This window comes from Clytia hemisphaerica, unplaced genomic scaffold (assembly GCF_902728285.1).
Source record: "Clytia hemisphaerica strain Z4C2 unplaced genomic scaffold, Clytia hemisphaerica genome assembly, whole genome shotgun sequence".
NCBI lineage: Eukaryota > Metazoa > Cnidaria > Hydrozoa > Leptothecata > Clytiidae > Clytia > Clytia hemisphaerica.
Genome location: NW_027103979.1, coordinates 473,743 through 487,386, shown reverse-complemented (window position 1 = coordinate 487,386; position 13,644 = coordinate 473,743). Strand labels below are relative to the sequence as shown.

At 35.3% G+C, this 13,644-nt stretch overlaps 1 protein-coding gene across 2 annotated transcripts in view; it reads right to left on the bottom strand.

Annotated features, from left to right (window-relative positions):
• LOC136810908 (polyadenylate-binding protein 2-B-like) overlaps positions 1-13,644 on the bottom strand; it is a 276,555-nt gene that overhangs the window by 215,109 nt on the left and 47,802 nt on the right. The window lies entirely within an intron of this gene.

Genomic DNA, 13,644 nt, shown 5'->3' with positions numbered 1-13,644 from the left:
AATTTTCTTCGTTTTATGGTGACCGTTGTCTATGTGTCTTGATCTTCCTTATCTTTGTATAATTATAAATAAACCTAAGGAACTCCCTGAACTAACGAGCTCCTCCTTTGGACGAAAACCTACCTCCCTCGAGCTATAGGGGTCGGCCTTCGTTCGCCAATCTGACCGATCTTTTGGCAGGACAAAAACCTTGGGTCGTTAAATAAATAAATAAATCTGCCGGTGAATCTCCTCCTTGTACCCGTATCGATTTTCTCGGTTCTGCTTCTGTGTCTTCTCAGTCGGTCAGCTGTTGTCCGTCATTTTACGTGGTAAGAACGCGTAAATGAAAAAAAAAAAGAAATACGTCAAATAATTAAATACGGTTTAAGTACACGACCTTTGCGTTGCAATGAGATGACACGTCTACTAATCTCTCCCTTTTATAGCGCATGCTCAAGAATTCGCATGCCGGTACTTTCGTCCGGAACCGTATAAGATATTCGATTTCCGGATTATTTTTTCAAAATATATCGGAAATCACACATCTTAACTTTTCCTCCTTATCAGTACACAATATCCAAACATTAAACATGACTACTCTCTCTTGGAGACAATTGGATTATCTTTGTAACGCGAGAAACAAAAAAGTAGCAGTTCGAAGAAAGTTAAAGTCAATTCTTAAAGGGATTGGTAACTCATTTTCAAAGGTGATATATTGATTTGTAATGGCTATGTAAGGCTTAGTTCCAATGATATTTTTAAATATGGTATGCTCCGTGTTTACCTAACTTATTACTCCCATCGACCTGAGCTCAATCTGAATCGTTGTTGGCTGCCTCTAATTCCCCACTAGAGATATTAAATATTGCTTTCTCTCCTCGTAGCTGTTTTGCATTTTTCTGCCTTTTTCTAATAATATCATCTCTTCTTTCATTTTCTTCAACCTTGGTTAACCGATAAAAGCGCAAATTGATAAGTGATTTGGGAATTAGGGGACGAAGTTAAATAAGTAAGTCTCTCATACCTGTTGTCCGTCGAAGTTCAAACGAATTCATCAATAATCATTAAATTCTAATGCCTCTTCTGACACCCACAGGCTGGAAAATGCCTCTACCAATCAATCGACTGGTAAACATAATACGATCCGGTCCACTGACCGGTCAATAATTTTGTCAACTCATTAATATCTCCTTCACTTGTTCTAACGTCACGTCACCAGTTCGTTTTTGAGCATGAAAAAGAAGAAATAAAAGAGACGCAATACTCTGACTCAAAATGGGAAATTAACGATTGTTTTGCAAGCATGTTCGCCTTAATGCCTTAGTCCCTCGTTAGGCCGTTGAAAATCTTAACATCATCCTAAAATCGACATGAAGCCAATGGACAATTGTTTATTTATTCATTTTTGAAACTATTCAAAATTTATAATGTACTTGAATAATTGAAAAAGGAACCAATCTATTTAAAAATGTCTGACAAGAAACTATTAAACGCCGTCTTTCCTCCGCTGACTTCAATAATCATGAATTCTAATGCCGCGCTGTGCTCATCTGACACCAACGGGCTGGCAAATGCCTGTACCGCTCAAGCGATTGGTACGAATAAATAAAATTAGGTCCACCGACCGATCAACTTCGCTCTAACGCCCATAAACTCAATATTTTTTTTTTATTTTTTTTTTTTTTTAATAATTAATTCTGCGGAAACCTTGCATAAATCCCATCCAGTTCATATACGCTTTCCTTTTTTAGAACAAAAATCATTCTGAATCCGATATAAAGCCAAAGGACAATTGTTTATCTATTCATTTTTGAAGCTATCCTTGTTTTCATTTATTTTCAAAACCACTGCAAAATCGACAAATGTTAAGTCTGTTAATTAATTCTCGAAAACCTGGCGTAAATACCATGTGTTCATCTACCTTTCCGCTTTACTCGTTCTAACGCCCGTAAATTCAATTTTTGAATGGTTGTTTTCATTTTTCAAAAACTTATTGCAAAATCGAAGATAATGTCTCCAAAATATAATTGATTCTCGAAACCTGGTGTAAATACCATCTGGTTCATCTACGCTATCCGCTTTATTCGCTCTAACGCCCGTAAATTCATTTTTTGAATGGTTGTTTTCATTTTTCAAAAACTTATTGCGAAATCGAAAATAATGTCTCCAAAATAATAATAATCAATTCTCGAAAACCTGGCGTAAATACCATGTGTTCATCTACCTTTCCGCTTTACTCGTTCTAACGCCCGTAAATTCAATTTTTGAATGGTTGTTTTCATTTTTCAAAAACTTATTGCAAAATCGAAGATAATGTCTCCAAAATATAATTGATTCTCAAAACCTGGTGTAAATACCATCTGGTTCATCTACGCTATCCGCTTTATTCGCTCTAACGCCCGTAAATTCATTTTTTGAATGGTTGTTTTCATTTTTCAAAAACTTATTGCGAAATCGAAAATAATGTATCCAAAATAATAATAATCAATTCTCGAAAACCTGGCGTAAATACCATGTGTTCATCTACCTTTCCGCTTTACTCGTTCTAACGCCCGTAAATTCAATTTTTGAATGGTTGTTTTCATTTTTCAAAAACTTATTGCAAAATCGAAGATAATGTCTCCAAAATATAATTGATTCTCGAAACCTGGTGTAAATACCATCTGGTTCATCTACGCTATCCGCTTTATTCGCTCTAACGCCCGTAAATTCATTTTTTGAATGGTTGTTTTCATTTTTCAAAAACTTATTGCGAAATCGAAAATAATGTCTCCAAAATAATAATAATTAATTCTCGAAAACCTGGCGTAAATACCATGTGTTCATCTACCTTTCCGCTTTACTCGTTCTAACGCCCGTAAATTCAATTTTTGAATGGTTGTTTTCATTTTTCAAAAACTTATTGCAAAATCGAAGATAATGTCTCCAAAATATAATTGATTCTCGAAACCTGGTGTAAATACCATTTGGTTCATCTACGCTATCCGCTTTATTCGCTCTAACGCCCGTAAATTCATTTTTTGAATGGTTGTTTTCATTTTTCAAAAACTTATTGCGAAATCGAAAATAATGTCTCCAAAATAATAATAATTGATTCTCAAAAGCTGGTGTAAATACTATCTGGTTCATATTCGCTTTCTGCTTTATTCGCTCTAACGCTCGTTAATTTAATTCTGACGTTACCGTTAATTCGACATTAACAGATAATTCAAAGTACAAAACGTTGCTAGAATTTTTTTTTTTTTTTTTTTTTTTTTTTTTAAACCTTTCTTAGATGAGATCCCGTTCATTAGCCAATCCACGATTCCGTCAACATCTCTATTTCCCCCCTTTACTAGTTTAAGCATCGTATCTATGATGTTTTTGGCAAAGGAAGAAATATCCTAAGATTACAAAACGTTGTCTCTTATTTATCACATCTCTACTTTTGTTTGTACAATTTTCGCGTTAAAAGATCGATAAATAAATCGGTAAATAATACGAAGAAATATTTTCGAAATCATTTAGCTCGATAGCTTGTGTAAATAACGCATGTTCCGCTAGCCTATCCACAATTCCGTCAACATCTCTACTTTCCTCGTTTACAGTTTTAAAACGTCCTGTTTATACAGTTTTGGCAAAGATAGAAATATCCTAAATTAAGAAGCGTTGTCTCTTATGAATCATTAGTTATTGTAAATTTGATAAGTAATACGAGGAAATATTTTTCAAAAGATATTTTCAAATCAGATAATTCTCAAAAGCTGGTGTAAATAAGGTCTGTTTCACGAACCAATCGGAAATCCTTAAACATAAACTCGATAAATTATGCAAAATTTCTCAAAACCTTTGAAAACTCATTTAATTGCGAATGCCAAGAAGAAAAAGAATGTCCGAAAATTTTCTGCGTTCAGACGATAACAAAAGCTTTGCAGTGTTAAAAAATTTTAATCTGACAAGAATCTGTCAGTTTTCATTTTTCCATTTGCAATGCGAATGCATTTTTGAAGTATAAGCAATAAAATTACAGTTAAGTGAAAAAAATAGAAGTCTATAAACTTTTAGGTCCCTGGAGACTCATAGAAAGTATGACAAATTGTCACGTTGTCGTTAAACAAAGAATTAAAAGATTATCACGCATACTTTTCAATCAAATAACTTCAACTAAGTTCAATCAAATTCTCTTTAGATTTCCAGCTCCTTTTCTCTTCGACTCTTAAGACTTATCAGTTGCTCCCTTGAGGACGGATAAAAAATCAAAATGCAAAGTTTCTAAAATTTTTAGCTGTTTAAAAAAAAAAACAACGTATCGTTCCATCTTTCCTCGTGTTATGTTTATAAGAGAAGTGTAGTATAGTAGTATGAATTTTTGAGATCACTACAATGCTATCCCGATTTTACAAATACTTTTGAAAACTTAACCTTTATATGAATTTTTCGAACACACATGAAGCTTTCAATTCACACCTTGCTCTTGATTCTCGATACTAAGTAATTAGATACGTTCTTAAAAAGAAGGATTTCTTACCATATTGCAAAGCTTTCTTTTGTTCCTTTCATCCTTTTTCTTTTCGTACCCTCTTCAGTCTCGTTCATAAATCAAAGTTAATTTCTCATATACGGTGCATTGAGCTTATGATCTCACAAACTATTTTTGATTTCCTTTGAAGTCTCTTTTTGTATCTTGACATTATCCAGTGCTTTCTCAGTTTTTCTGAGTTTTGCTGCCTACTCCTGTAAACGTCTTCAAGTACACGACCTTTGCGTTGCAATGAGATGACACGTCTACTAATCTCTCCCTTTTATAGCGCATGCTCAAGAATTCGCATGCCGGTACTTTCGTCCGGAACCGTATAAGATATTCGATTTCCGGATTATTTTTTCAAAATATATCGGAAATCACACAAGATGGTTAAGTTCTTTAAGCGAAGATATTGTTGAAAGGGTTCTGCAGTTCAACGTACCAATTTTGTACGATTGAGAGGGTTTGGATAGCTTGACACGTCGAGTTTAATTAGAATCAGGTCTTCCAGAAGGATTCGTTACTGGTTCGTCATGGGACGGTAGGGTACTTTTGTCAAGACTTGATGCGTCAAGTAGAGGATCAAGGGCTTTAACCTTGGTGCTTCGAATGGACTTTGTCAGTTTTTTCTATTAGCTGTAGATTAGCCATGGTGGCTCACTACACGTACCATGGCGCGCAGTAGTCAGATTTTGACATTTTGCTCTCTGCCGTTGTTGTACGACGACAATCATCCGCTAAGGGTGATGCTTTCGCATAAAATGCATGGAAAATGGTAGCCACGCCTAAATCTAAGCTAAACCTCTGCAATTCTATTTTGGTTATACATATGGTCACAATTCTTGATATTCATGACGTAATCTTTTAGACGGAAACACACGAAAAAAACCCGATCGTTTGCCACCAGTTTCATTGTTTGAATTCAAAACTGGTGGTAAACGCCCGGTGTTTTTCTGGTATCTCCGTATACTCTCGGGTACTTAATAGCCGTCCCCCCCCCCGCTAATTAATTTTTCGAAAATTTTCCACCCAGGACATTCTTATTCCAACCCCCCCGCTTATTAATTTTTGGGAAAATGTTTTTGAAAGTTCCCTTTTTCGTCCTAATTCAGCTGTATTAGCCTCCTTTTCAAAAATTTTCCACCAAGGACATTTTTATTCCAACCCCTCCCCCCCGCTTATTAAGTTTTGAGATTTTTTCCAACCCCCCTGCTTATTCCAACCCCCCCGGCTATTAGGTACCCGAGAGTAAAAGATTACGTCATGAATATCAAGAATACATTTCCTTCCATTCATGCTTACTCACTAAGTCGATGCAAAGCTCACAAGAAGGATCAAAACTTGGGGTCCTCGCCCTTAAAGGTTGTCTATGAAGTTATCTAAGGATCTTTTTTAAGCGTGAAAATGATAAGTTTCTACCAAAGACAAAAATAAATTATTGGATTACAAGATAAAAAAAAATTTCTCTTAAGCTTGAGTTGAAAAGTGTTATCGATTCATTTAGGTCTGAGGTTTAGAGGTTGTTTCCAATTGGATTGAGACATGAGACATGAAAAATGTGTATTGGATTTTGTGGGATCGGTCTATCCCAGATGGGAGTTCAGAGAGTTGAGGAAATATCTCAGTGTCTATTTCGAAGGGAATCTTATCTCTTAGGGGCCGATGTTTCTGTCAAACATTCCGGTGTAGAGAGGTCCAATCGGTTCTGTGATACGAGGATGTATAAGCAATAAGCAAAAGTTAAGTTTGCGAGCAGTCTTTTTTTTACTTTTGATGCTTTGTCCCTCGAGACCGACTTTGAGAAACTGCTCATAAAACAACAATTCGCCTCACATTACAAATAAATGAAGGTAGAATTAGCAATCTTGCTTACTAGAGCATATTTCTTTCTGCAATATTTGAGCTTGATGGGTTATCACGTCATTGCTATAGATGATTGAAAGGGATATCCATGGATAACTGTCTTTATGTTAAGTATATCTGTCAGAGATAACCCTAGATTAAGAGTACTAAATCTTAATCTTGATTTGGTTTGAATGAGTTTGAATGAAGTAAAGATATTTTAGGAAATAAACAACACAAGGAGAGAGATAAGATGGAAAAATCTTGACAAGTTAGCTATATGGGAGCGATTTTTTGAAGTAGTTTGAGCAGAGATTTGGTTTGAGGAAAAATGTTATTAAGAGGTACTTGAGAGTTTATTATTGAACTAACTCAAATAGAGAAATTCTTAAGCATTCTTAAGACAAACTTCTTTGACGTCAAGAATAGACTTTATGCTATAGTGTAAGACAGATCACTATCTAAGAAAAAAGCCAAAATCCCGAAGAAAATTTGCAAATCAAGTTTTTTTTGCCGAAAGAAGCTTACAGCCGGTAAAGTTTGATCGTTTCAGATTATATGTTTTTTTTGGAAATTAAACCGCCGCTTTTTCCCGTAGACCACCATCATCATATACTTTACATGCCTTTACTATCCTTTTAAACACCCCCTTCTCATAGACCCACTGGGACCCCTTCCCACTGGAAAGATATCAAAAATATCGATACCAAAATATCGTCCCCAGTGAAAAATTATACTCTAATTTTTGTCCCCGCTGAAAATTATCAGATAAACAAAGCCGCACTGCAAAATGTTTTTCCCATCCCCACTGGATATTCTGGCTAGAAAACAATGGAATTCAATTATTCGACCATAAAAAACATAGGATTTTACCCCATCAAGTTATGGTCCGTTATCTTAACCCCCACTGGCTTATAAAATCCCACCGGGTCTGCGAGAAGGGGGTGTTTTTAACGGACAATGACAGCGTCTATGTAAAGAAACGTTGACTTCATAAAATGGTTTTACGGAAAAATTGATAGCAAAGCGATTAAAAAGTACAAAAATGACCGATACCAATTTGCAAGGTATTTTTTATTCTTGGCAATCTTTCCAAACCTAGTAATATCGAGCGGTCTGATGGGAAAGTATTTCGAGAGCTGAGCAAAAGAAAATGAAAGGAAAACAAATCTAAATACATTAAACAATCTTTTTTCGCGGTTAAATTCGAGCTAGACTACTCAATGATCTATAAAGCGTCATAAAAGAACTAAAATGACGGTAACTACTTGGTTACTTTAACACAAAAAGACTTGCGTGTTAACACAGACCAACGTCAATCTACTATAAAAAGATACAGTTATAACAGAAATGTTCACTAACTGCACTTCCTGTATACTTAACTTAGTCAAACACTTTGTCATGGTTTCATTTCAAAGGCACTTAAAGAGTATGAAAATCTATTTTTGACGTCATTAAATACTTTATGTCGATTGCCGATTGGAAAGTGTGCCTTTAGTTTTCCCATGCAGAGCCAAACATTTTTGTAGACAAATCGGGACAAAAATATGAGTAATTCAGCCATCCCTGAAAGATTCTCTTATCTTATACTACAGACTCAACACTGCAACATCCATACGGCGAGACCAATTTGATTTAGTTGTTTTACGGGCCCGACCGACCCTGAAATTCCAAAAATTGAAATAAAAATAAAATTTATTTTGGCAGTACATTTTTGCTTTTCATCGCGTTACAAAATTCCAGATTTTCAAAATTTGGAAGTTTTTTCAAAGTTTTGAGAATTTTATGTTCAATTTTTCAATTTATCCATGAATTCAACCTTCTGTGTCTTTTTATTTTCTATTTCGCATCTTTGTCAAGATATAGTAGTTTTTGCTGCCTTTTTAGGAGATTTTATAGGTGAAATTTGCTTGGCCCGTAAAACAACAAATTAAATTATTCGTGCTTGACCAGCAACGATTCAATCGATCAATGATAGATATCGATACAACTTCTAAACCACGGTGTATACACCGACACCCGAACGACAATATGAGAACGGTTTTCTTGTGAGGCCATACCTGACACATCACAATGTCTGATATCTCGTCTCAGAGTGATGGTATACAATACTCTTGACACGATATGGGTTGACCTGAATGGAGGTGCATTCACTAGTTAAGTACATCGTAAACGCACGGTGTGTATCGTACTTTGACCAGTGTTCATAGGGAAAATTATTATGTATGATTAAAAATTAATTTTGCAAATCCCCCAATTAAAATTAATAAAGATAGCTCACTCTGTTGATTATTTTGCTTCAAAATTTTTCAAATTTTTTCAAACTCGAACAACAGTTTATTACAATCGGATTGAAATAAGAAAAGGGTCTCGCAAGAAGATGTCAAAAATAGTTGGGACTTTAAAGTGAACCAGGGAAAACTTGATGATTTTGAATAAATATGACTGTCTCACAGCCCTGGTGGAGCTTTTTGTCTCAGTGGAGATAAAAATTCCTATTGAAATTCTAATGGGGATAGAAATTCTATTGTTCCAAGGTTGAAAAATACAGTAAGGATGGTTTTGGAGTGCAATTTTCGGAATTTTAAATGGGGATGAAATCAAAGTCAATTTTTCAGTGGGGTTGAAATTCCAGGGTATTTTTCCCCCGGGGACGAAATTTCTGTAAAATTTTCCAGTGGGGCTGGGGTCCCAGTTGGTCTGTGACACAGGAGTGTAATATGCAGTGGTCGACGACTCTCCTTAGTTCAGACAAGCTGAGAACAATCGTGCATAAGTGGGTAATGGTGGAAATATGCAAACATGGCAAGAATCTTATTAGCGTAAGCTAAAACATACTCAGAAACAGGAAAAACTAGAATAACATAAATAATCATTCTCTATTAATTAAGTAAAATAAAAATGCCTCATCCATTTAGCAGAATGCTTTGTAATGATAACTAAATTATAGCATTAATGATTTTTTTTAAAGCAGCTTGAAAATAGATCTTAATGGGTATCCAAGTGTGTTTTAACAGACTTCTGACGTCAAAGCACAGCGTTTTTGTATAATTCTGACGCATATTGAATTCATGCATGTAGCGACATAGTTGTTTGAAGAAAAATTTCACATCAAATCATTTTGAGGATCTGAGCAAAAAAATGATGATGTATTTTTATAAAATTTTTTTTTCATCCAAATAGAAAAACTTCAGGAAAGAGTAATTTAAAGTGGGTGACGAAACCAGGTAAAAATTTATACACCCCCTTCTCACAGACCCACTGGGCCCCTTCCCAGTGGAAAAATTGGCCAAAATATCGTCCCCGGTGAAAAATTATACTCTGATTTTTGTCCCTGTTGAAAATAATCATATTAAGCAAGTCCTCACTACAAAATAATGAGCTATTTTTTCTATCCCCACTGAATTTTCTGGCTAGAAAACAATGTATTTCAAATCCCCAGCAATAAATGAAAAACGTGTTAATATCAATCCCCATCGGTTTCTGTCTGGTCCGTTAATTTAACCCCACTGAATGATAAAATCCAACCGGGTCTGTTAGAAGGGGTCTAATTTTATTTTACTTCATATCTCACCATGAAACTGACCAATAAAACCCCCGTGTTACAGACAAGGTGTAAACTTCACCCCAGTGGGAAAACTGCCCAATAATTTTAACACCTCTGGCAAATTGATGTTGACTTCAACCCTATTTGAAATTCAATGGAAAAATTGTACTCCGAAACTATCTTCACTGGATTTTTTGGAACTGGGAACGGTAGAATTTCTGGTATTTCTGTAGAATTTTTTTTATTCCCACTGTGGGGAAAAGTTTTCCACCTGGGCATTGAGATAAGGGTGTCCCCCGGGTGGCCAATCGCTTGAACAAATCAAGGAGTGAACAAGTTAAATTACATAGATTTACATACCGTAGAAATCTCCAAACTTAGCCAAGGCCGCATTTGTAAACATCAAAATAGATCAAGGACCTTTGGGGAGGGATGGATATAATAACAACAACAGTACAAATAAAAAAATTCGTTCAAGGGAAGGTCACACAGGAAATCAAGGTATTCCATTCATTTGGCTAGCTTATCAAAAGAGTGAGCCGTTTAAAAAAGACTGCTCAGCTAGATATCTCATCGTTTGACGCAAGCTCAGAGAAAATCAAATTATATTTAGAGTGTGCTCAGCACTTTTTTGGAGGTATCTACAGGAGACTAATGAATGTAATTTATGAAACTTTGCTAAGTCTCGTTTTAGCCTGTTTTTAGATGTTTTGAATGATTTGATCTCGTCGCTAAGCAAAAATTAAAATTTTCAAGTCAATCAAATAATTTGGGAGGGATTTTCCAAAGAAAACTATTTAGTATTATATATAGGTGTCTAAAGGTGTTTTACAACTTTCTTGATTATCATTGTTTTTCTCTCCTGTCAGTCTACCTGGAGATTGTTGTCTAGGAATGGTTGCTAGGGTTAATGTGCCTGGATGTCTCAAAGGACAGCCATTCTGTTCCAAAGCCAGGATAAAAGTCAGAGGGACCCAGAGAAGATTTGCTATTTTCTCACGGTAAGATCGTCTTTCTAAGAAGAAAAACTCGGCCATTCCTATGTAGGTTTGTAGTTCTGACAGAAGGTTAACATGTATTACTACATGTATTATTGACAACTCTGCTGAGTTGGTTGCTGTGCTTAATGTATACTGAGATGGAGAAAAAGTCCAAATATATGAAATTTATGACGTCACTGGCGGAAGAAATTTTCATCGGGATTACTTTCAGATTCCCATGAATAAAAAAGAATGGATTACTTTAATCGTGGAATACTTCAAAAGATCCCTACATCCGCTTATCTTAGAGAGGGGTTAACATGGAATTCGAAATCTAAAGTAAACAGGACGAAAATAATTTTTCTTAACCGGGTATACAATCAAAATCTTCCTCAATCTTCTCAAGATATTCAAGCGGGTTAGAAAATATCAGGCTTGGCGTCATTGGATTATCTGAAAAACTTGTTTTAATGATTATAGTTAATACTCCCCAAAAAATTGAACTTGAGTATCGACCTCGAAGCAAATTCAAAATTATTGGAAAACACCCGATCTTTTATGGGAGATTCCATACAAAACATTACTTCATTAATATCACGAATCTAAGCATCGACCTTGAGGCAAAAAAGCGTGTGTGTGAGTGTAACCCGAAGGGGCTTCTTTTTTTTTAATAAGCTTGATTTTCATCTTGAGTATCAAGTCTTTCCAAACTGCTATTGTGACTGTATTCTTTGGAAGCCGAAAACCATCCTGGAAAGTTTACCAGTTTACATTGAGCGAATATGTTGAATTCTGAAAAGATTTATGATTTGAGAAAAGAAGCGTGTTAAAGCAAGTTCCTTGGTTCGAGCTGGTAAAGAGATTAGATTATTTTTTTGTCCCTTTTACCACCCTAAAACCGTCCCAGTCTTTTTTTCGCGCCTAAAGACAATAGGAAAAAATGCAAAAAAAGATTGGATCGAGTTTAAGGGTCGTAAATTTAATGATAAGGTAGCAAGCGCCTGACCACGCGAATATGGTTGAAAAGGTGTCTGCGATGTGAAAAGGCCAGTGTCGTAAGATCGGTGGGATTGTCAACGTGGTCATCGGGATCAATAATAGCACAAGGGGATCATTAGACGATAAGATCACTAAAATATAGGAATAGTTTAGGAGGCAGGATATATCTGAAAAGGATAGTTAGGTGTTTACAGTGTTTATAGTTTGATCTAAACTCTGCTGCCACTTTTTGTTCACGTAAACCACCGTAACGGCTGTAAAACTCTGCGCATATATTTTTCCCGCGTTTATTATCCCTCTAACGGAATATAGCATCGTCTAGAGGATCAGATAAGCCTCGAGTTTGAGGGTGACTGCATCAATACAACAGTCCATGCAAGATTAGGACACGATTTTCCATGTCAAGAACCTTGACGTCAAACCCTTTTCAAACTCTAATAAACTATTTTGAACTAGAACATTAATAAGTGTAACAAGGTGTTAATAAGATATGAAAAAGGATTTTCTCAAAAATAACATCAATTTTCATGTATTTCAACCACGTACTAAGGACTATCACCTTTTTTGATGTGGATTTGAGAAAACATATCGTGCTTAAGTCTCGATTCTATTTTTATAAGAAAATTTTAAAAGAAGATCTTGAGACCAAATGATATTAGCAGGAATATTAGGCATGGTTCTAGCTATTGAAATGATCCAAGGATTTTCGAGAGAAAACCATTTTCAGCTAATATGTTATTGTTGATCATTTTTGGTCCCAACGCAAAGTCAACTTTCTATCAAACTATACCGTATAAACCAATCTTTAATTCAACAAATCCAAAATTTTCTGATATTTCTAATAAAAAAAGAGTTTTAGAAGAAAAACACCCTTCAAAAACTTCACGATGATTATTTGCAAGTGACGACACAGATATCTAAATGAAGGGTCTTTCAAGGTCTTTTGCGCATATTGCTCGATAATGTCATGACGTTTTACGAGTAATCTTTCTCAGCCATCTGAAGACTGCAGCAGATTCTCTTGAACTCGAACCTTTATACGAATGTCGAATTTTTGCCTTATAAACCTACTCCGTAACTCGAAATTTCCTTAACTCGAACAAATTTGTGTTAAACTCGTGTTTAAGTTAAGGAGGCTACGTTGTATATTTAAATCGCCAAAATTGTTACCTAAATGTGAGTGCATGTGCAAAAATATTTATCAAATGATGCAATATGTACTGCGCTTTGATTCCATCTTAAGAAAGATAATATCTACACCGTTCACTGATAAGAAAAGGCATCGCTAATAGCTTGCTGATATCACAAAACAATAAACTCGTCTAAAGATAGTGGAACATATAGAACCTACTTTGGACTAAATTTTCAGGTTTTTAAGACCTGTGAAAAGCTTGTCTCCAAATAAAATAAACCATGTCGAGGAAAAAGTTGGCAGAATCAAAGCCTAATCCAACCATATCTCAGTACTGTCTTGTGTCGGAAGATAGAAAAACACACAAAATTTGAGAAATTTACAAGGCCATTATTTTCGGTTCATAGTTAGATTATTCAAGTGATCCGGTACGCTGCCATTCTTATTGGTGTGTCATATTTTAGGCCTACAAACTTTTCGCGATTTTGATTTAGCAATTTTGCGAAATTGGTTTTTGAAAACTCTTGATAGGGCTATTGGAAAGTTGTTTATGCTCGCAAAAATGTCTTAACAAAAAAGAAAATCTTTACAGATATTCTGTCTTAAAAAAAAAGGTTACGAAAGTTTCTACTAGCGAAAGTATGCAAGTAAGGAACCTTAT